The sequence below is a fragment of the Crinia signifera genome, chromosome 12 (assembly GCF_055691185.1).
Source record: "Crinia signifera chromosome 12, ASM5569118v1, whole genome shotgun sequence".
Classification (NCBI taxonomy): Eukaryota; Metazoa; Chordata; class Amphibia; order Anura; family Myobatrachidae; genus Crinia; species Crinia signifera.
In genome coordinates this window covers 35,337,472-35,360,788 of record NC_139228.1, presented here as the reverse complement: position 1 = coordinate 35,360,788, position 23,317 = coordinate 35,337,472, and the positions used below count along the sequence as shown (strand labels likewise).

At 45.5% G+C, this 23,317-nt stretch overlaps 1 protein-coding gene across 2 annotated transcripts in view; it reads left to right on the top strand.

Moving 5' to 3' along the window:
* The first annotated feature begins 264 nt into the window (after window positions 1-264).
* ESR2 (estrogen receptor 2) overlaps window positions 265-23,317 on the top strand; it is a 97,691-nt gene continuing 74,638 nt past the window's right edge. The window contains exon 1 of one of the 2 annotated variants that reach the window (XM_083167331.1): window positions 265-356. The gene's annotated coding sequence lies outside the window, so the exon portion shown is untranslated. Of the gene's footprint in view, window positions 357-794; window positions 945-23,317 lie in introns of those variants that run through there. The other variant, XM_083167330.1, reaches the window with a different exon arrangement.

Sequence of the window (23,317 nt, the reverse complement as noted above, 5' to 3'; positions counted from 1 at the left end):
TGTTCCTACTCCCCTTTGAAGAGGGCAAACAATGCTCTTTATATATAAAGAAGTAGGAGGGACCAGAAATATCAAGGGGAGGAGTCTATGCCAGTACTCAGATGCTGTTGCTCAGTCCTTTTTGTCTGGCACAGGGCACGAAAAAAGTTTATTTGCGTTCTATTTTTTTTTTTCAGAAATGTAAATTTGAAATGGGGCAAAGTCATTTTATACTAAAATAACAAATGTGTGACGTTCTCTTTGAAATCCATCATTCTAGGAACGATGATTCCAAATCGCCGTACATTAGGGTGAACAGTTTTGGATGAAGAAAATGAAACACATACGAAGCAGGACTTTCAAGAACTTCAGCGTTGGTAGGTTTTCCTGATATCAAATATGATTAATGGATTTCAAATAGAACACTGTGCGAAAGTTCTGTCATGCATGAGGTTCTTAGAAGTGTCTATAACCAATCAACAAGTCCAATATTACATAAGAGTCTGGTAAGGTTACTCAACAGATCAAAAGAAAAAATATTTTAGAGAGCTACAAACAAAGTAAGTAAAGATAACATTTCAGACTTCTAGGCTGTCTATTCAGCCAATGTAAAATAACAAATCATATGCGAGACAACACATTTATGTATTTTTTCCAAAGAATATTCCACAGCTGTAGCTGGGTCCAAAAAGCTAATCTTAAAAATATGCCAGGCACAGCAAGTAGGTGTTTCCCAAACGTACCACTAGATGGTGCTCACGTCACTTGTGCTAAAAGCTACAGCCCTATCAGTGACCACCCACTAGAGATGTAGCTTCAGCCCGGGTATACAGGTGACTGTAAAATTCGGCAGAGTGATGAAAAGGAAATTTACAAATATTTAAACCTTGCATACCATGTCTTACCCAAAGAGGAGAACTTGCTGTAGTTGAACAGCCACTTTCTGGTGTTTGATCAGTGATAAGGTTAGTATGGCATTTCATTTTGTGTGTGTGTGTGTGTGTGTTTTCTCTTGGTCAATTTATGCAAGTGTTTAGATAGCATATATAATAGTGATCCAATATTGTTACAACTTGATGCCAAATCTTTATATCTGTTGTTTGTTTAATTATTTTGACTGCTACTAAACCGTCACAGGAGCTGTGATTTCTGCATGCACTCTGCAGTTGCTCCTTAGCATTTTTCTTGCTGTGTATATCTATGTTGTTGTGAACACATGAAACATTTCTGGAACTGTGGAACGTGTACGCAGGTGGATTTATCCATGTGATCATCTCATTCATTGGTCAATCTCGATTATTATGTCTGCTAAGAAAAATGCATAGCTACATGGTGACTATTATTTGGCTTGTCCTTGATTTGAAGAGTAGTTGCTTAGTATATGACTTACAGTGATTCTGAGAAAGTTAGAGTACATTTAGTCGCTCCTGTGGTTGACCTACTAGTTTTAGGAGATGTATTAAGTCTTGTAGATAAATACCACCCAGCCTGCTTCTAACTGTCATTATTGCTACACAGCCTCAAAAATGACAGTTATAAGCTGAATGGTTGTTACTTTAATTCTTTCACAATTTATGTACTGATCTTTGTTCTCAATGGGGACTAAGTAAAAACTGGACCCGGACAAGACCGCGAAACACCGGACATCAAACTCTGCATTCCAGAGCTTGTAGTGTGCTATCTGGGGGGTTTCCCGTCCGGGGGGTGTCTTGTCCAGGGGGATGCCTATGATAGCTTTCACCAGGGACATGGGGAAGGGGAGAGTACAGCCTCCCGTGTGGTCTGAACTGTTCCGGTTTTGCTACATGCCCGGACCATACAGGGAGGCTTTATTCTCTCCCTGGTGACAGCTGTCACTGGCAGCCCCCCGGACTGGACACTACAAGCTCCGGAATGCAGAGATCGATGTCCGCTCCGGCATTCTGGGGTCTTGTCCGGGTCCGGTTTTTAGCCATACCCTTATCACGGACTGCAATGTAAACCATGTTGTGAAGGAGGCTTTGGCAAACTGTGTTTCTCCAGCTGCTGTGTGACTACACAGCTTAACATGCTTTGCTGGGAATTGTAGTCCCATAACGTCTGGACCGCCACAGGTCGACCTACATCAGTGGTGTAGGTAACCCATACAATGGAGCCAGAAGCCTTAATGGTTGATTGGCAGGACATGATGGCATGCAGACTGTAGTTCTGCTTTCCAAGGAAAGTGCAGGCACACCGTTTCCACCATCAGCTGTGTAAGCATCACAACAGTGATTCCTCACCCAACCACTCCTACCACATGCACATAGAATGATTACGGTTAATAAAACATTGTTATGACTATAAAATTGTCCTTATCTGTTCGGTACAGACAGCTCATACTGGTCGATCAAAGTCTACTAGCTGAAGGTTTGCTGACGAGTACTTTTTTTTCCCCGTATAGCGGCTGTCTTATGCCATCCAGATTCCTAATGTTCATTTTCCAAAAACATTTGTCTTGATTCAAGTATTCGAGTTATAGCCACATATTCATAGACCTTCTCATTACAGTATATAACAGTGATTTTCAACCTTTTTACCTTGCGGCACACTAAATAAGATTTTAAAATTGCACACCATGTGATCCCCACAGGGCAAAACACGTTGGTCCCCACAGGAAAAAAAACAAACCTACTGGCCCTCATATAAAAAACAATCACACTGGTCCCCACAGGTAACACAAATAAAATACATTGGCCCTTTACATGAAAAGAAGAGACCAGTAAATAACAGTTGAACTGGTGGTGGCTGTAAACTGGTTTCGGCAGCTCTAGATCTGGGGGCACACTTGAGAACAGCCAAGGCACAGTGGATGAAAAACGACTATACTACTATAGCAGTGGTTCTCAAACTCGGTCCTTGGGACCCCACAAAGGTCAGGGTTTCCAGGTCACCCAGCAGGTGCACTCATTACTTCCAGACACATTTTAAAATATCCACAGGTGGAACTAACTATTTTTCTTGATTCTGTGCTGATACCTGGAAAACATGCACTGTGTGGACTAAGTTTGAGTACTATAGGGAATGGCATACAGTATACAATATCGGGATACAGCGAGTCAGTGCTGACAACCAGGAACATTAAGGAACTAAACCTTAATTGGAATAATACTTGAAAATTAGGTATGCGGTGCGACTATGACTTACTTGTGTTACTCTCTAGGTAACTTGCATTTTCATTAAGATGCAATGGAGATAGATTAACAAAGCTTACTGTGTTTTTAATTTTCCACTTTGTTCTTAAAATACTAAATATTCAGTCCGACAATAGCTTGGGGCAGAAGTCTTATAGTAAAGGACCCTTTTATTCCAGAGAAACAACCAATACAATTTATCTTGGTTTATTCTTTGTAATTCTAATAACTGTTTTAAAGTTCCCAAATTGAAAATATGTCACTTTGAATAAAACAGTTTGCTCGGAGCTTAATCTCACCCCCTGATTGACACTTTTCCCTTCATTTGATTTCTCCCCAAATAAACTGATTTATATATGTTAAAAACACATTGGGCAAGTTTCTCAGACCTCTCTGCAATTGTTGACCGAGTGCCCGATAATGACAGCACAGGGCTATAAATGTATAATAGCCCTCTCTGTATATCGTTATACCTGTCAATAGTCTCCAATGAACCAATAATAACTAAATGAGTTTATATCATTAGGGATATATTTTTCGACAAAATACATGATATCTGGAATTGTTGGCAAGCATTTACAGATATAAAGGGTACAAATCTCCTGGTAGCATCTGGAAACGGGGTTACCCCTGTGTCTGGTAATGTGTATGGAGAACCGGCAGGAATGTATAAAATGTTCCTGCCACTTACCGTATGTCTGTAAAACATGCCCAGTGGTGTCCAATATTGTTTCCATATAGTTCTGCTGGCATAAACCTGTAAATGTCTAGAAAATATCTTATTATGTCTATAGATATTTATAAAGTACTGCTTATGTTTGGCATTGTTTATAATGTACCTTTTATGTTTGTTTATTCAATTATGTATTTATTATCAGTTCCTTATATAGTGCCAGCATGTTTCATTACACTTCACAATTGGGCACAAAACTGTATTTAATCAAGACTAAGTAATAACAGGCAGACAAAGGTAAGAGGGCCCTGCTAGCAAGCTTACACTCTATAGGGAAATAGACCAACCAGATTGCAGGTTCTTGGTGAGATAAAAGTGTTATAATGTACTCCCTTATGCCTGTGGTGGTGTATAAAGTACTCCCTTATGTCTGCGGATGTGTATAATTATGTCTGTGGTGGTGTATAAAGTACTCCCTTATGTCTGCGGATGTGTATAAAGTACTCCCTTATGTCTGTGGATGTGTATAAAGTACTCCCTTATGTCTGTGGTAGTGTATAAAGTACTCCCTTATGCCTGTGGTGGTGTATAAAGTACTCCCTTATGCCTGTGGTGGTGTATAAAGTACTCCCTTATGTCTGCGTATGTGTATAAAGTACTCCCTTATGTCTGTGGATGTGTAGTAATCCCTTATGCCTGCGGGTGTGTATAAAGTACTCCCTTATGTCTGTGGTAGTGTATAAACTACTCCCTTATGCCTGTGGTGGTGTATAAAGTACTCCCTTATGCCTGCGGGTGTGTATAAAGTACTTCCTTATGTCTGTGGTAGTGTATAAAGTACTTCCTTATGTCTGTGGTAGTGTATAAAGTACTCCCTTATGTCTGCGGTAGTGTATAAAGTACTCCCTTATGTCTGCGGATGTGTATAAAGTACTCCCTTATGTCTGTGGTAGTGTATAAACTACTCCCTTATGCCTGTGGTGGTGTATAAAGTACTTCCTTATGTCTGTGGTAGTGTATAAAGTACTTCCTTATGTCTGTGCATGTGTATAAAGTACTCCCTTATGTCTGCGGATGTGTATAAAGTACTCCCTTATGTCTGTGGTAGTGTATAAACTACTCCCTTATGCCTGTGGTGGTGTATAAAGTACTCCCTTATGTCTGCGGATGTGTATAATTATGTCTGTGGTGGTGTATAAAGTACTCCCTTATGTCTGCGGATGTGTATAAAGTACTCCCTTATGTCTGTGGATGTGTATAAAGTACTCCCTTATGTCTGTGGTAGTGTATAAAGTACTCCCTTATGCCTGTGGTGGTGTATAAAGTACTCCCTTATGTCTGCGTATGTGTATAAAGTACTCCCTTATGTCTGTGGATGTGTAGTAATCCCTTATGCCTGCGGGTGTGTATAAAGTACTTCCTTATGTCTGTGGTAGTGTATAAAGTACTCCCTTATGTCTGTGGTAGTGTATAAACTACTCCCTTATGCCTGTGGTGGTGTATAAAGTACTCCCTTATGCCTGCGGGTGTGTATAAAGTACTTCCTTATGTCTGTGGTAGTGTATAAAGTACTTCCTTATGTCTGTGGTAGTGTATAAAGTACTCCCTTATGTCTGCGGTAGTGTATAAAGTACTCCCTTATGTCTGCGGATGTGTATAAAGTACTCCCTTATGTCTGTGGTAGTGTATAAACTACTCCCTTATGCCTGTGGTGGTGTATAAAGTACTTCCTTATGTCTGTGGTAGTGTATAAAGTACTTCCTTATGTCTGTGCATGTGTATAAAGTACTCCCTTATGTCTGCGGATGTGTATAAAGTACTCCCTTATGTCTGTGGTAGTGTATAAACTACTCCCTTATGCCTGTGGTGGTGTATAAAGTACTCCCTTATGTCTGTGGATGTGTATAAAGTACTCCCTTATGTCTGTGGATGTGTATAACGTACTCCCTTATGTCTGTGGATGTGTATAAACTACTCCCTTATGTCTGTGGATGTGTATAAAGTACTCCCTTATGTCTTTGGTGGTGTATAAAGTACTCCCTTATGCCTGTGGTGGTGTATAAAGTACTCCCTTATGTCTTTGGTAGTGTATAAACTACTCCCTTATGTCTGTGGATGTGTATAAAGTACTCCCTTATGTCTTTGGTGGTGTATAAAGTACTCCCTTATGTCTGCGGATGTGTATAAAGTACTCCCTTATGTCTGTGGATGTGTATAAAGTACTCCCTTATGTCTTTGGTAGTGTATAAACTACTCCCTTATGCCTGTGGTGGTGTATAAAGTACTCCCTTATGTCTTTGGTAGTGTATAAACTACTCCCTTATGTCTGTGGATGTGTATAAAGTACTCCCTTATGTCTTTGGTGGTGTATAAAGTACTCCCTTATGTCTGCGGATGTGTATAAAGTACTCCCTTATGTCTGTGGATGTGTATAAAGTACTCCCTTATGTCTGCGGATGTGTATAAAGTACTCCCTTATGTCTGTGCATGTGTATGTGTATAAAGTACTCCCTTATGTCTGCGGATGTGTATAAAGTACTCCCTTATGTCTGCGGATGTGTATAAAGTACTCCCTTATGTCTGTGCATGTGTATAAAGTACTCACTTATGTCCGTGGATGTGTATAAAGTACTCACTTATGTCAGTGGATGTGTAAAAAGTAATCCCTTATGTCTGTGGATGCGTAGTACTCCCTTATGTCTGTGGATGTGTATAAAGTACCCCCTTATGTCTGCACATATTTAAAATGTCCCCCCTTTATCTGCTGACTAATGGTGCCCACACACGCACCGATCCCGGCGGTGCAATTCTATGCGATGGGGTGCGCGCTCCCGCGGCACCTCATCGCACAGTACAAAAAGTATGTGCTGCACATACTTTTTGTACTAGCTTTTTATCGCATAGCATCACATCGCATGCACATCGTATGCACAAGGCATACGATGCGATGCTATGTGTGCTAGTTAAGCACAAAACGCACGCCGGAATCGATGCGTCTGTGGGCACCTTAATACCATACTTGCATACTGTACACCTGAAAAGTCTGCCCAAGTCCTTAAGTGACCCCACCAGGTCATATTCTGAGCATGTCTGTCCGTGGAATTACTGACCCAGCAAAACAGATTAACTCACCTGTGCATGATTGAAGAAATCTAGAAAACATGACCTGTTTAAGGTAGTTGAGAATTGTAGTATGTTTGCTGTGATCAAAAATTATCATAAAACTAACTGCTCACTTTTCCAGTTTATATGCGAACGTATCACCTATGCCAGTGGTCATAAACCTTTCCTCTACTGTGTACCCCCGGTTGCCATTTGCCCAATTTGTACAACCAAAGTTTGTAAAGTAAAACATTTGAATATATTTTCAATTAGATCTGTTCTGTTGCCACTATAGCTGAAAGCAATACATGTGCTAGAATGCCTAGAATACAATTCATTATACACTTCAATTGAGCAACAATTACAATTTAAGGAAGATGTAAAATTGATCATAAAACTACAGTCCTCATACATTCTCAAACTGATTTTTAAAGCTGCAGTATCATTAAAAATTAAAGTTTCATTATAAATATAAAAGTTTTACAAGAAGAGTGCATAAGCAGACCATTATTTCAATAGTAACTTCTTCCAGGCTGACCGCGAGCCAGAAAGGAAATGCCAGTCTGTTTTCAGCAAGTTTTAAATTGATTGCCCAAGTTTTTACAGCAGCTGTGTGACGCATAGACCCCTCTATCCAACCACTGTCACAGGCACAAATGTAAATCATTGATAACACTGATAATATTAAAGTTGATAATATTCGTTATTACATCTGCGGTTTGAATTACTGATCCTAGTACACGCATTCAACCCAGGAAATGATGGGTATGACAAAAGAGTGGTTGAGATACCCAATCTCTCATGCCAGCGGTTGTGAATTAAAAACCAAAGGATCAAATTCTCGCAAAAAGCGATCAAAGATATCATCCGCTTTCATTTCTGCAGACTGCAATAATAGTCCCAGAGTGATTATTCCAATAATTATATGGATATCGACGACCAAAGTAAAATACATGAAATGATCTAGAATTGAGCACTATACTGTACATCAGTGTTAATCCCACAGAGGTGATCCCTGAGATATGTGGGTGGTCTTTTGCACAGAATGAATCACTGCGTTGGGGCTTGATAGCGGTTGCAGGCTTCATGCTGGTGGCTGAGGAACATTGGGCATATCAGTGTCTGGGGGGGTATTCAATCTTTGTTGTGCACCCGCAGCCATCTCCCAACGGGGGAGATGGCTGCGGGGCCCTATTCAATGCTGTCTTCCCCGACAGCATTGAACAGGGGTTTTGCGCAGAACGAGCCCGACATCACAAGCTGTCGGACTCGTTCTGCCGAGAAAAGCCGGAAATAGGCGAGCTCCCGGCCGGAGCTCGTCTATTTCCGTCCTCAACTCACGGCCACGCCCCCTTCTCGCCGTTAGGCGGCCGGGACATTGAATCCGACTGCCGAGCTCCAGGAGAGCTGACTGAGAACGGGACAGGGGCACGGCTGTCGCGCTAGCTTGACAGCCGTACCCCTGACATTGAATACCCCCCTGGGACTTTGAATTCGGTGCAAGGTACTCACAGTCATGAGTGAATGCAACTATATAGCTGCATTTACGGAACCTTCCTAGGGCATAGACTCCCTGAAATAGCTCCCGCTCCCCCCTAACCCTGCCCGTCTCCCTGAAGCGGAGACGGGCAGGGTTCCGGTCCACGCTGACGGGAAACTGGGACACGTGTGCATGTGGGACGTTCACGCATCCCAGTCAGATGTAGCGTCCGCTCGCCAGTGGGGGGTGGTCTGGAGAGCCCCGGCGCTGGATGAGCGGCACTACATCTGTATCTTTATGTCATTTTAATAGATTCCTCTCAGATGTAGCAGTACACTCCCACGCTTCTAGGTGCCATGTTCACAATCTCTCCATATATGGAACTAGACACGCCCTCTGGGTGGAGCATGACACGCCCCCTCAATGGGGCGCCGTGAAAAATTATATTACCAACTATAATCTCCCTAAAATTAGTTTTCAAAAGTAGGCAAGTATGTCATACTGCGCATGTGCTGGCCCAAGCCTCCGGGGGCTGCCTTTGCAGCAGCCCCCGGAGGCTTGATCGGGTTCCCGGGTCCGGCGCATGCGCAGTATGGTCCGCAGTACTGCTCATGCGCAGAACCCATTTTGGGGGCTGCTGCGCATTTGCGCAGAGAGAGGCATCCCGGAGGGAGGAAACACCTCCCAATGGGACTGCCTTGAGTGACTGGCAGGTCAGACTTCCAATAGGAAGTCACTGCCAGTCACAGTGAAGCCAGAGCAGTCTCACAGACTGCATCTGGCTTCACTTTAGGCACAAACAGTGGCAGATTTTACCTGTGGGGGGAGGGGCTGCAGCCCTGCAGCTCATAGGTAAAAACCACCACTGGGGGTTCCAGAAGAGACATGCTTTCAGAACACATGTGCCAGCGACCCTAGTGCAAATGCCTGGTCGCCCCCTGGACGGACCCATGTCCAAATCCCTGGTGTGACCCAGTATTTGCGATCTGAAAGGGGCATAAGAGTAGGGAACATGTGAGAGAATTGTCTTTTCTTTGGATAAATGCTTTTTGGCTCTGATCTTCACATGGACTCTGGAAAAGTAAAACAAGTCCTAAAATGGCGTCATTAGGTTGGGGTGCCGGATGACGCTCTGACTGTCAGGATTCAGACGGTCAGTATAACGACATCAGAATCCCGACTGTTAAATGCCCACCAGTCGGCATGACAGAGTTTTCTCTCCCTCGTGGGTTCCACAACCCCCATAGAGGGAGAACAGAATCTGTGGGGAGCTGCCGAGCCCACAAGGGACATCTCAGCGCTTGCCAAACTGGTCAGAATTTCGATGTCTGTATACTAAGCATCGGAATCCTGACTATTGGAGCGTCACACCACACCTTGCAGGTTGAAAGTCATCCAATGTTTTTTGGGGATTTTTTAATTATTGTTGATCTATCAAAGAAAATTTCTTTCTAGTAGCTCACTTCACAACATTCAGGTGGAAGATGGCTAATTGCAGAGATTGAAGCTTGTTTCAAAGGAAGGAATCAGAGGCGTAACTATAGCTCCGCAGCCCCCGCCATGGCGGGGAGGAGCAGAGAAAGTGTGGGGGCGCCGGGGGGGCTGCGGGGCTATAGTTACCCGCTGCCGTCTGCCCCTGCCTGGTCGCATCTGCGGTGTCCGTGTCCCGACTCTCTCCCGGCGCCGGCTCCTGCTGCTATGAAAACTGACACTTAGAAAATGGCTGCCCCCATATTGCAGACAGTTTTGGCAGCCATTTTCTAAGAGTCACTTTTCGTTATCAGCACTGCAGGAGCCGGCGCCGGGAGAGAGTTGGGACCGTGACCGCAGTGCGGCCGGGCAGGTACGGGCATGGGGGGGGGGGGGGTTGCCAAGGGGAGGGGGATGGGGGTTCCGAAAATTTTCGGCAGGGGGGCGCAAAGGAGGTAGTTACGCCTCTGGAAGGAATGCTTCATTAGCCTGTAATTGGCCACATCATGCAACCATTTTTAGATTCTTCGACAAGCAGACTTTCTGTAAATGGATGCTTCAGATTTTGATTGGATGATTGGATTTATCAAACTCCTTCTGGAAAGTGTTGTGTATTTTAGAGATTGGGGACTATTCGCAACAAAACTGACTTTTAGGAGGTCTGTGGGGCATTCTTGACTCAGGCTCAGGGCACCTGACATTCATGTTCCTCACTTAATCATGACATCATGAAAACCAATTTCCTGACAAACTTTATTGGGTATACATAGTGCAGTGTAAAGGGAAGATATTGCCGGTGGTCCAGTGGCCCCTCGCATCTCCCAGCATCGACTTCCTTCCCTCTAACTAACCCCACTGCACTGTTCTGTATAGGGGCTGGTGTATGGCCCCATGTTTGATTTTAGGTTCCTACCTGTACTCCAGTGTTCTAAAATTCCTGACCAGTCCTTTGGCTATCCTTTGTGATTTGGCTCTGGATTATTCCTGACTTCATTTGTTTGCGGTTTTGTTTCTAATGCTGACTCTAAGGGCTATTTCACACGCTCCAGCTCCTGCCGGGCGGCGGATCCCCGCACGGGCAAAAGCCGTGCCGCACACAGTAGTTAATAATGGACACGATTGTGTCCATTCACATGGGACGGCCACCCGGTTGCAGCCGGATCCCACCACTGGAAGCCGGTTGCAGCCGGACATCCCCTCCATTGTAAAGTTCTCAGTGCGGCACAGCTTCTTGGCCGTGTGGGGATTCGCCGCCCAGCAGGAGCGTGTGAAATAGCCCTTATTCTACCCATATACTTGTGCGATTGCAATCATGCGATTTATCAAATGCCCCTTGCGTGGAAAAAACTTGGGCGGAATCACATGATTGAATGCTGTAACAAAACACACTAGATTATCAAACAGATCTGTGTGCAGTGGTTGGAAGTGGAGAGGCCAGGAAGTGAGCAAAAATCTTCAGGAATCAAAGGCCGCAGTTAGAAAAATTGAATGCGCACAAAACAGCATTCAATCACACGTACAATTCGGTAAATATTATGTACAGAACATAAGATCACAAGGCACGACATTCAACCGGTGTACACAAAATGTGCATACAATCATTCGATTTATTGATCAGATACGGTCTAAATCGAATGATTGCATGCTATATCTCACAAGTGTATGGGCATTCTGTCCCAACGTGTCCTAGTATAGCTTTCTGATTTGCACTTGTCTGTTCACAGTTCATACTCAACACCAACTGGTCACAGCTGAGAGCAAGACAGAGGGCAGTACCTGTACACTTACCATCGGCAAAGCCGAACCTTTTTGAGGGGGACCATCCCCCTTATAGCGCTAAACCAGTGTAAAGAGCATCCATTATACTCTGCTTAGCCATCAGCCATGACCGCAAAGTGCAATTTGTATGTTTCACGCACCCCATTATCCAAGTACCAGAAAATCCAACTTTTGGTATAACACTGCTTGGGAAACAGATGTAGGAATGACTCCGGGAGAGCATTTATTGGCCAAAATGTAAAATCATAAATAATAAAATAACTTTCGTCAGTGTAGCTATAAAGGAGAATTCCTATAAAATTGACACCAGATGGTTTCTGGTCCCAGACAGACTCAACCAAATGTATCCTCATAACTCTAACATATGCTGTACGCAATGGGGCCAGGTTGGCGGTTTCCACCATATCCAGAGGTCCTGTCGAAAGCGGAGTTCTCTACTGGCATAGAATAAAAAAAAAAAAACTAAAGTTACAGGCTTTATCCTGAACGTTAATCATGCTAACACCCCTTACATACACCACCTCTGCACCTGCAACTCCATTACCCACAGCACACCCGCACGTGCCCCTCCCACACCCACAGCACCTCCATACACCCTCCCCTGCAGCAACCCTGCACCTGCCACTCCCCCACCTGTGGTACTAATACACCCACGCACCCGTACCTCCTCAAAGAATGTGGTACTGTACCCCTGCACCCAGCCAAAACAACGCCGCACCCGCCCATCAACACCTGCAGTACACATGCACCCATCCCTCCACCACCCACCCACAGCAGGGAATCCTCCATATAATACAAACCATATTCATACAATAAAGGGGTTTACAGGCTAAGGGGGCGGAGCATTATGTTTTATGGGCATTACGGTGTTTGGCATTATGTTTAATGGGCATTATTGTGTTGGCTTTATGTGTAATGGGCATTACGGTGTGTGGCATTATGTGTAATGGACATTACAGTGTAAATTTTTGCAACGCACCTTCGACACACACTGTCCCCGTTTCTGGTGTATGTGTGTGTGTGAGGGAATGATTGTTTAATCCTTGCTGCATACTAGAGGGGAGAAGGGAGAGGTTAGGGTGGTAAAACGACGATAGCGATGGTGGTGGGCCACTTGCTTGTTTTGCCCCCCCCAGGCTGAAAGTTGCCAGCCAGCCCCTGCTCGCTCACTTCACTCGCCACAGATTTATATCCCCCCTCCAGGTATACGTGAATCCAGTGCATGATGGGAAAATTGACAAAACTGAAAGGAGACACTACCACGTAAATAGTAACAACTATATGACCATCCTAGCCACCGCTTCTACCTTTTTTTTCAATGTCTGAAGCAGGGATGGGGAACCTTTGGCCCTTCAGCTGTTGTTGTACTACACATCCCAGCATGCACTGCTACAGTTTTGCTATTTGGCAATGCTAAAACTGTTGCAGGGCATGCTGGGATGCATAGTTCAACAACATCTGGAGGGCCAGAGGTTCCCCATTCCTAGTCTAAAGCTTACCCATACCACCACAAACCTCTTTCACTTTGAACTGCAGGACTTGATCCTGGGGTGCATGCAATTGAGAGAACACATGTTTTGGGAGAGTAGCACCAGCGGGGTCTGTGGTGGGCGCCGCTGGCTGAATTGACAGGCGACTGATATTGAATGAGCGGGTCCCTGCCCAGTGCATATGTAATGAGCGGGTCACACTCATTACGTATGCACGGTGCGGGGACTCGCTCATTAAATATGCACTGTGCTGGGTCTCATTAGATATGCATGGAGAGGGACCAGCTCAGCGCTCACTGCTAACTGGATTGCCTGTCAGCTCAGCCGGCAGCGCCGTAGTCCATCGCCTCGCCCCTTCTTGGAGGAGGGGGGGGGAGGGGTGCGTCGGAATTTTCTTCGGTAGTGGGGAGAAAAATTTCTAGCTACACCACTGCGTATGTCATCACTATTATTGAGACAGCTGACAGCTGCTGTGATCCATGGATGGTCCAGGGTGGAAACTGGGAGATGACTTTGCAAGTTGTGGGCGTGTTATGGGAGTGTCAGGGGCGTGATTCAGAATGAGGCTGCAATCTTGTTCACTGCACTACAGCCATAGCGACCATAACTTAAAGTTACAAGCACATCTGTTCCAGGCAGCCTTTGATATTGCGACCGACGGTGGAGAGATTTCATCCATCAGTGCACTTGAGCATTACTGAGATAAGAAAATTCAGTTTTGCAGGGTTTGCTCAGTTCATTGTATGGAAATCCACAAGAGGCATGCTTAAACTTTCATGTGTGTATTTTTGTACTTGAAATGTTACAGTCTGAAATGTCAGATCAGACATTGAGCATGGTTCAGGTATGTATGCTAATGCATTTGGCCTAATTCTGCATGGATCTCTTAGTTGTCAAAAAAAGCAGTTGCTGCAATCAAATTGTTGCATATCGCAAATGCATCACAAAACAAGATACATACGCAGAACCGTTTGTAAAAACCGTAACATAGTACTTTCCATCTGCGCCAGTCAAAGGCTTCTACAATTCTGCTAAAGCAACAGGTCACAAGTGGTCCGCAATGACGCGGGAGAGTGAGACCCACCCAAAAACACCTTGGTGCTCCTACAAATCGCCATGTTTCCTCCCCTAAACCGCTGCCAATCAAAATGTGATTGCATTGAAGCAGAATGCATACGCGCAATTATTCGCAATTTGTAGGCGACATTCGAGACAAAAAAAGTGACCTTTTGGCTGTCTACCTAATGCTTGTGTCGACCTGTTAACCTTGAACATGTCGACCTGTTCCCTGTGTCTACCTAAGCTGTGCGACCTTTAGGGATCGATCCAATATGTCACCCTTTGTGTGGTCGGCCCAATGTAATAACCTGTACTCGCCTGATCAGAATATATACTGTTTATGTTGTGTAATATTAGGCACATGATTGCAGTATGGTTGCTATGTGCATACTGTAGATTATTATACTTTGTACACTTCAATTACAAAGATGACTTGTAGTGTATACATCTAGCCATAGTTACCTCCCCCCCCCCCCCTGCATTCTGCAGGAGACTCCCTGAAATAGCAGCAATCTCCCTCTTACCCTCATTAGTCTAGCAATCTCCCTCATGTCACCCACATTACACTGTTACATCATAGTTACGTCCCCTCCTGCATTCTGCAGGAGACTCCCTGAAATAGCAGCAATCTCCCTCATTAATCAAGCAATCTCCCTCATGTCACCTAGCCCACATTACACTGTTACATCATAGTTACCTCCCCTCCTGCATTCTGCAGGAGACTCCCTGAAATAGCAGCAATCTCCCTCTTACCCTCATTAGTCTAGCAATCTCCCTCATGTCACCCACATTACACTGTTACATCATAGTTACGTCCCCTCCTGCATTCTGCAGGAGACTCCCTGAAATAGCAGCAATCTCCCTCATTAATCTAGCAATCTCCCTCATGTCACCTAGCCCACATTACACTGTTACATCATAGTTACCTCCCCTCCTGCATTCTGCAGGAGACTCCCTGAAATAGCAGCAATCTCCCTCTTTCCCTCATTAGTCTAGCAATCTCCCTCATGTCACCCACATTACACTGTTACATCATAGTTACCTCCCCTCCTGCATTCTGCAGGAGACTCCCTGAAATAGCAGCAATCTCCCTCATTAATCTAGCAATCTCCCTCATGTCACCTAGCCCACATTACATTGTTACATCATAGTTACCTCCCCTCCTGCATTCTGCAGAAGACTCACTGAAATAGCAGCAATCTCCCTCTCTCCCTCATTAGTCTAGCAATCTCCCTCATGTCACCTAGCCCACATCACACTGTTACATTTTTTGGGGAAAAATATTGACAACTCGACAATCTACCCTACCCCACAAGCTCGTTGCCTAGGGGTCATCCTCGACTCTGAACTGTCCTTTTTCCCCCCCACATTCAATCTGTCTCCAAATCATGTTACATGCATCTAAAAAACATATCCAAAATACGGCACTATCTCACACAAGACACTAATAAATCTCTTATCCATGCACTCATTATATCCCGCATTGATTATTGCAATAGTCTCCTAACTGGTCTTCCCAAGAACAGACTCTCACCACTACAATCCATTTTAAATGCTGCTGCGAGGCTGATCTTCCTAGCAAGACGCTCATCGTCTGCTGATCCGCTCTGCCAGTCCCTCCATTGGTTGCCCGTATCTTACCGTATTCAATATAAAACACTTCTACTCTCATACAAAGCTATTAACCATACTGCACCAGCATATATATATTTACTTATCACAAAATATCTCCCATCTCGCTCTCTCCCCTCTGCACAGATCACTAGCTCCCATTCACTGTTACAGGACTTTAATCGGGCTGCTCCCACCCTATGGAATGCTCTTCCACGCACAATAAGTCTCTCCACTAGCCTTCAAACTTTCAAGCGTTCCCTGAAAACTCACCTCTTCAGGCAAGCCTATCATATTTAAGGGTACTTGTTTCCTAGCACGGCCACAACGATCATGATCGTGGGCATCGTGAGGAAAAATCGGGGGCCGCGATTTTCCCCATAGGGAACAATGTTAAATGCCTCAATTTAGCCGCGATGCCCCCGATTTCCCATAGGAAACAATGTTAAATGGGTCAATTTACCCAAATCATCATAGGGAACAATGTTAAATGGGCCATAAACCCCCCCAAAACACCCCTGAACAGTGAAATGTTAAATGGGCCATAAACCCCCCCAAAACACCCCTGAACAGTGAAATGTCCCCCCAAAAGTATTTTCCGCCACCCCACGATGAACGCAAACCCGAAGCGTGGCGACGGCGGTACGCGTCCTCCGACCTTTTCATACCCCCACTATCCACGTCGGCGTGGAGAATAGAATAGTGTGGCGAGCGCAGCGAGCCACCTAGCCCGAAGCGTGGCGAGCGCAGCGTGGGGACGCGGATACCTGTGAAGCCCGCGAAGGGACGCGTTTACCTGTGAAGGTATCCGCGTCCCCTCGCGGGGCTCGCTGCGCCCGCCACGCTTCGGGCTCAGTGGCTCGCTGCGCTCGCCACACTATTCTATTCTCAACTCCACGCCGACGTGGATAGTGGGGGTATGAAAAGGTCGGAGGACGCGTACCGCCGCCCCTCGTGGGCTCGCTGCGCTCGCCACGCTTCGGGTTCGCGTTGATCGTGGGGTGCCGTAAACTACTTTTGGGGGGACATTTCACTGTTCTGGGGTGTTTTGGGGGCTTTCTGGCCCATTTACCATTGTTTCCTATGATGATTTGGTGAAATTGAGGCATTTAACATTGTTCCCTATGGGAAATCGGGGGCATCGCGGGTACATTGAGCCATTTAACATTGTTTCCTATGGGGAAATCAGGGGCATCGCGTCTGGACCATTTAAGCCTTTTTTAGCCGCATACGACGCGACCGACGGGGGCATCGCGTCGGTCGCGTCATATACCACTTAAAATGACACCCGATGCCCGCGATTGTGGCCGTGCTAGGAAACAAGTACCTATTTAAGTTCTACAAGCATAACCCTCAGAGGCACTTATGTATTTTATAGCTTCCCTTCTGGACTTGTAACTTGGTGGGACCGCTATGCTATTACTGATGCCTGTCCTTGTGTTTCCCCCCTATATCCCTATAGATTGTAAGCTTGCAGCAGGGCCCTCCTACCTCCAAGTCTGTCTGTTGTTACCCAGTTTGTTTTATCTCTGTCTACTATTGTAAAGCGATACAGAATCTGCTGCGCTATATAAGAAACTGTAAATAAATAAATAATGAGAGACAGATACATTTACATTGAATCATCACCACAATTTCCCAGCACTTTAGCAAGTATAGTGGCTCTTACTAACTGCTTTGGGGATCATCTACATTGGATATAAGTCATTATAAAACATTCCTCCCAGATGTAGCAGTACTCACCCACGCTTCTAGGAGCCACATGCACAATCTCTTTTCACGATTTTTCCATATATGAAACTAGACAAACCCTTTAAGTGGTACATGACACGCCGCCTCAATGGGGCGCTGTGCAAAATTCTATTACCAACTGCAGTGTTCATTCTAGCACCCGCCAACTTTGAAAACCCATGCAGTTCCTCTTCCCTTCCTGGGGTGTCGCTGTCTTCTGTAGTGCTTCTAGCACAGTGTGGTCTGTATATCAGCACTGATATGCAAACCAGACCTGTGCTAGAAACACCACAGCAGACAGCGACACCCCAGGTAGGGAACAGGAACTGCATGGGTTTTCAAAGTTGGCGGGTGCTAGAAGGAACACTAAACTATAATCTACCTGAAACTAGTTTTTAATAGTAGGCAAGTATAAGCAGTACAAACCCACACTTCTAGGTGACACCTTCACAGTCTCTTTTCCCAATCTCTCCATATATGGAACTAGACACGCCCTTTGGGTGGAGCATGACACGACCCCTCAATGGGGCACTGTGCAAAATTCTACTACCAACTATAATCTCCCTAAAACTATTTTTCAAAAATAGGCAAGCATGCGTCTAGCCTAGATGAGGGAGAGGTATGCTTTGAAATACACAGGGATTTGACCCCACCGCTGAGTTCCCTAAATGAACCAAGCAATATTCATTTCAGAGGCCATACATATTCAGTGTCACCGGGCACAGACGTCAGCAATAATACAAAAGGTCATTCTTGATTTTGAAACCCAAAAAATATATTCAAAAGAATATTCGATTTTTCCAGACATGAGACGTAAAACCGCTGTGTGTCTGATTAGCATATGGAAAAAATAGAGCAGGCTTGTGTGGATCATCAAAAAGCAAGAAATGGACCGTTACAGACACTTGATTATCAACTGTTTGCAGACTGCTAAATGACTGAAGGGTCCAGTCATTGTCCCTTCATGTCTACAAAAGCCAAAATGAAGATTTTACACTGACTTTTGTAGAAATTGCCATTCATTACAAAGGTAAATGCTACATTTTCGGAGCATCATAGCAGTGCTTCTGGTAGATAGATCTACAGGGGGGAATTTACTAAGATGGGAGTTCTATTGAAGATGGGGTGTTGCCCAGAGCAACCAATCAGACTCTACTAATTATTTATTTAGCACCTTCTAGAACACAGGTTCTCAATCTTGGTCCTCAGGACCCCACACAGTGCATGTTTTGCCGGTCTCAGAATCACAAGTGAAGTAATTAGCTCCACCTGTGGGTCTTTTATAATGTGTCAGTGAGTAATGAGTGCACCTGTGCACCTGCCGGCTTACCTGGAAAACGTGCACTGTGTGGGGTCCGAGTTTGAGAACCCATGCTCTAGAAGATAATAGATAGAATCTGGTTGCTATAGGCAACATCTCATCTTCGGTAGCACTCCAATCTTTGTAAATTTACTTCACAGTGTCTAGGTAGTCAAAAGGTCAACACCAAATGGTTCGACATGTAATAGGTTGACAGTCAAAAGGTTGACATGAAAAAGTTCGACACAAGGAATGGTCGACATAAGTTTTTCACACTTTTTGCACTTTTTCGTACTTCGTACCATCCACATGGACTACAATTGAGAATGATGTTGCCGAGCGAAGCGCCAGGTCCGAAGCATGGCAAGCTATGCGATGGTACGCGTTACACTAATTGGGGGTCCATTTGACATTGACACCATTTAAAAACATACCTCATGTCGATCTTTAAATGTGTCTACCTTTTTCATGTCGACCTTTTGACCATGGCAACTTTTTTCATGGTAACTATCTCCCATGTTGACCTCTTGACCTATGTTGACCTTTTTGTGTTGACCTATTGACTGTCTCTGTAATAATCCACGCCCTCAGAGCAGGAACCTTCTCCATGTTCAGCTGAAGCTGACTCCCTGACCCGTAAATAAGGGTCCAGGGTTGCGGAGATTCTTTTGGAAATTGGAGGAAATTAATTTTGCAATAAAACAGAGCTAAGGTAATAAAAAAAAAATCCAACTGCCTCTGACATATTGCTTCTGTTTATATAAAGCCACTCTCAGGTTGTGCATTGGGTGTTGCTTTTAGTAGCATTTAAGCTTTTCCTATTTTCTGGCTTTGATCAGTCTTCCTGCCAGGAAATGCTCTGCAGACCGCTGAGCTACAGCATTGCTATTGCCAGCTAGTGCGGCTTCATGGGAAATACTTGGATCAGACCTAACATATCCCTGATACTGGGCCTGCTTCAGAGACGGATGCAATTGCATGATTTCTGGCCTCTGCGCAGGCAACTAAGTCGCATTGCTTATGTGCCGCAATGGTCATGTGTCAGCGGTCACAGGGAAGTATGTGTGCAGGGTTATGAGGGGCTGCCTACTAAAATGCAGAGGTGTCGCGTCTGTTGCCATTGCAACAAGCTGCAGCCCGATTGTGGGAGCGTATGCAACATGCGATCCTATGGAGGATCTCGGGTGCATGTACATGTATGCATACACCATCTTAGTGCTGTGTCCGCAAAATGTTGCAGACACTAAAGGTGCCCATACATGCTGCGAGAATTGCATACGTTATGGGATAGATCGCACAGCATGCATGCAATGTGTGTGCGATGCGATCCCAAAGCAGTACAAAAAGTATGTGCAGCACATACTTTTTGTACTGTGTGATGCGATGCCCGCAGGAGTGCACATCACATCGCACGCTGCTATTGCAGTGTGTACGGCACCTTTAGGCACATAACCCAGCCCATTATTTGAAAAGTGTCTAAATATAAAAAAAATTACAATTATTAAAGAATGTGTAATAAACATGTATAATAAAATACTCACTTTGCTGTTTAACTCTTGTGCAGTCCCTCCTCTTCTATCTGCATAGGCAGGACGCTGAGGACGCCATTACACCCCTCTCGTGACTGAGGGGGAAAGGAGGGGAGAGAAGGAGGAGATAGAGGGGGCGGAGTGTTGAGGACTGGCACTAGCACAGCACACTGAGAAGAGGGAAGGAAGGGGAGGCGGCGCTGCTGCCTGTTCATCATTTAATTGAAAGCTGACAGGCACAGGGAGCAATGGGTAGGGGGCGTATCTAAACATGACATGTCATCCAGGCATTCACAAACAGCACTACATGCCTCAGCGCAAGTGTCTGTGAGGAAGAGGGGGCAGGTCGCAGGAGGAGGACAGTGTGTGCGTGGTGCAGGGAGCTGCTCAGCCCCTCCATACTGCTGCCCGCTGTCAGACAGGCACTTAGTGTGCAGCCATGCAGGCTGTGTGCACTCTCGGTGCAGTGAGCAGCTGTTTATACTGCCGCCCGCCCGCTGTCAGACAGGCGCTGCGGGCGCCGTGCAGGAGGCAGTGATGGTGACGGCTGAGGCAGCTTTAGCAGAGCAGGGAGGGAGACCGCGCCTTTTCAGCATGGCGCCTCCCTGCTTTGCAGGAGCTGCTGAGTGGGTAGCGCCGGCTCTGTGTCTCTGACTACAACTGTAATACTGTATGCAGGCAAAACGACTCAGGCTTCTCACTCTGGGTCAGACGTATCAAGCTTTAAAAAAAAGTGATAAAATGGAGAGTTAAAAACAGCCAGCCAATCAGCTCCTAGCTGCCATGTTACAGGCTGGATTTGAAAAATGAGAAATCCATGAGTTTTGTGTCGCATATGAATGTAATGTATTAAGGGTGTTTTACCCTATTGCTTTTATTATTCAGAAAGTGCCCTACAGATGGAGTGCCTCTCAGCCAGAGCTGGGAATGGCCAGATTCCCTTAGCTGGGGGGGGAGGCGCTCCATCTGATGGGGACGTGCGATTGTCTTACACGCACACTCGTCCCTGTCAACACGTCAGCTGGGAGCAGTTTCCCTGCCCGTCTCTGATTCAGGGAGACTGGCAGGGATCGGGGGGAGCTGGTGGCAGCTGGGGGGGGGGAGGGGGCAGCGGGAGGGCTCCGTTGGAATGGGGCACGCGAACGTCCCCTTCCGGCGGATGGCGATTCTATCGCCAGGAGCAGCTGTATATGAGGGCTGATCAAGCAAAATATGGGGCCGATTCTGATTCACACACAGTGAACCAAATTTGGCCTCTGCGCATGTTCATATTCCCATCTGTTAATGGCTGCGGGCTCACTCACCGGGCAGTTTGTAGAGGGGAGGGAGGGACAAGGCTGCGGTGGTGGCGCTGGGCCATGGAAATACCCAGCATTTTATGGGGGTCCCCATGAAAACACATGGATACGCGGGTGGGCCGATGCCTGCCTGGGAGTAGCAGGCTGATGTCACATGACCTCAGTCGCCCGTCCTGTCTTCGTCCCGGTAGTCACAAATATAAGTCAGTCTCAACTGACCTATATTTGGAAAGGCAGGGGAAATCAATCGATAGTCGTTGACCATCTAATGATTTCTGGTGCTGCGGGCACATGCGAGGGGATATGGGGGTTATTCGCCGGGGCGGCATCACAGGGACTCAATAAGCTGCCAGCTTCGCAGCTTACCGTGTCAATCAGAATGTCCCCTATCATAAAATCAAGTATAGTAATGTAAGAAAACGAAAATAGATGTATGAACAATAAAGATTTATAATAAGTCCCTGTGAGGTGTTTAATACTTATAGGATATGCCCCTTAGGGGTTATAAGTATCACATATAAATTTGGGTGTAGTAGTGTTGATGAGTCCCGTACAGGCTTGCCGAAAATCGGGTATCCCTCCCGACCCCCCAGGAAGGTGGGCAATCCTCCCGCATTGCCCAGGCAGCCCCCGCAGCCCCCTTTATTGCTGCACAAAATGCCAGTTTTCGCGGGTCTGCGGCGAGGGGCGGGGCTAAATGCGTCATTTTAACCCCTAACCCGATTCGCGGACCCGCGAATTGCGTTGTTTGACGGCCATGGGGGAGGGGCTTGATGACATCCGTCCTGCCCTGCCCCCCTGACATGCTAATATCGGGTCTCCGAGTACACAAAAGTCGGCAAGTATGGTCCCGTAACAATTAGGCTGTGTATTCAGTTATATGTTATTGTGTGCCAAGTCATGCATATACACAGTACAATAAATTATACCCTATAAGTGGTAATGATACGTGTCAGCAAATGACCAATTATTCCGGTATACTGAGTAGTGATCATCCTGGTTTATTTTATGCGTCTCATAAACCAGCAGCAGGTCATTGTTTAACAACACCAGATCATCACTTGTCAATACTATTATCCGTAATCTGATACAGTTGTTTCAATTTACTCAGACGTACCCAAACTCCTTTCAGTAGCAATAGGTGTTATTACACTTTCATACACTGTGGTTTTCAATGTGGAAATTCAAGGATCCGTGGATAATAGTAAGCAGGTAAATAATGCTGCTTTCCCACTGCAGACCAGTTTAAAGTACTGGTAATCTTAAATGGTATTTAAAATGGTATTAGCATTCCCACTGCAGCAGATTACCGTTTTAAATACCATTTAAGTACCATTCCCATTGCAGTGAACAGTGTAAAATGTAGAGTGCCTAACCCCCCCCCCCAGTGTAAAGAGTGCCTAACCCCCCCCCCAGTACCTGCCCTGTGCCCCCACCTCCCCTCCCCTTGTACTTACCTGCACGGGGGTCCATGCAGGGTCCATGCGGGGTACAGGCAGTCCCAGTGCCTGATGAGAACTAGTAGTTCTCACTTTGCGCATATGTAATGAGTGCACGTGCATACTAATGAGCCGCTCATTACATATGTGCATATGTAATGAGCGGCTCTTTATTATGCACGTGCACTCATTACACATGCACAAAGTGAGAACTACTAGGTCTCA